Below are 1,240 nucleotides of genomic sequence, written 5' to 3' on the forward strand. Positions count from 1 at the left end.
ATTTCAATACAAAATCAACGTACAACCAATAACAACCAACAAAACAATAAGAAAAATACTTACAAAATAATTCAAAAATTGAAATTAAGCAATCAAACCTCATACAAATTCACCCAACTTAAACAATAGGCAAACCAAGTATTAAAAAAGTATGCAAAGAATCACTAAAATATTTTTTTCAGACACTCCAAACTATTAAAATCCAAAACTAAAATAACAGCAACACTTAATACTCCATTCCATCCTCCTCATCCACTCTACCATCATAATCAGAGCTAGGGGCCGAAGAACAAGGAAGTTTGATTAAGGTATTTACTTGAGCCTTGAGTTCTTGATAGTCTGACTCAACTGTCGTCCTACGCCGCTCCACCTCCATCCTTCTTTATTGTTACTCCTCATAGTTCCTAGAAAGCTCCTAAACTTTTTGTTGCATCTCCTCAAGCTGCTCATCTGACATGGTAGCAAAACTTCATATACCTTGCTAGGGGGCGGAGAACAAGGAAGTTTGATTAAGGTATTTACTTGAGCCTTGAGTTCTTGATAGTCTGACTCAACTGTCGTCCTACGCCGCTCCACCTCCATCCTTCTTTATTGTTACTCCTCATAGTTCCTAGAAAGCTCCTAAACTTTCTGTTGCATCTCCTCAAGCTGCTCATCTGACATGGTGGCAAAACTTTATATACCTTGCAATCCACACTAGAGGCGGTGAAAGTTCTTCTTAGAGCAAAGACCGTATCCCTTTCCCTTATACATGCCTCCAACTATATCCAGCCAGTAGGAGAAAGTTTCTTCCTCTGATGACATGATTGGATTTAATCATTTATCGATAGACACTTTTTGAGCTCTTCGATTGCTTGAACATATCGATTCTACATTAAAAGTAAAATTAGTATATAATAAACAGTAAGTAAGATTTAAACTTACATATGAAAAAGTAAGATTTTATCCTGCTACAAGAAGATATTAAGTGGTCCAAAAACTCTACGAAGATATTAAAAAGTCCAAGAATGTACCTTGGATTCCATGTTGGATAAAAAACAATCACTCGGTCTGCTTTTGCAAGTGTAAGACCTAGGCCGCCAACTTTAGAAGTTAACCATTTTCAAGTCATTAATTCACATTCTCAAGTCATTAGTTCACTACTTTAAGTAACTACACTTACCATTTTCAAAACATAAGTTCACATTTTCAAGTCACAAATTCACATTTCAAAATATAATACTTAACCACTTTTAAGTTA

General features: G+C 35.4%; 1 long non-coding RNA gene across 1 annotated transcript; it reads right to left on the bottom strand.

The window, feature by feature from the left end:
* Window positions 1–50: 50 nt before the first annotated feature.
* Window positions 51–1,234, bottom strand: LOC124891848. The gene is made up of 2 exons (XR_007049908.1): window positions 1,014–1,234; window positions 51–869 (listed from the first exon to the last, which is right to left on the bottom strand). It is a non-coding gene; the product is annotated as an uncharacterized LOC124891848 (long non-coding RNA).
* Window positions 1,235–1,240: the final 6 nt, after the last annotated feature.

The sequence above is a fragment of the Capsicum annuum genome, unplaced genomic scaffold, assembly GCF_002878395.1.
Source record: "Capsicum annuum cultivar UCD-10X-F1 unplaced genomic scaffold, UCD10Xv1.1 ctg41350, whole genome shotgun sequence".
Classification (NCBI taxonomy): domain Eukaryota; kingdom Viridiplantae; phylum Streptophyta; class Magnoliopsida; order Solanales; family Solanaceae; genus Capsicum; species Capsicum annuum.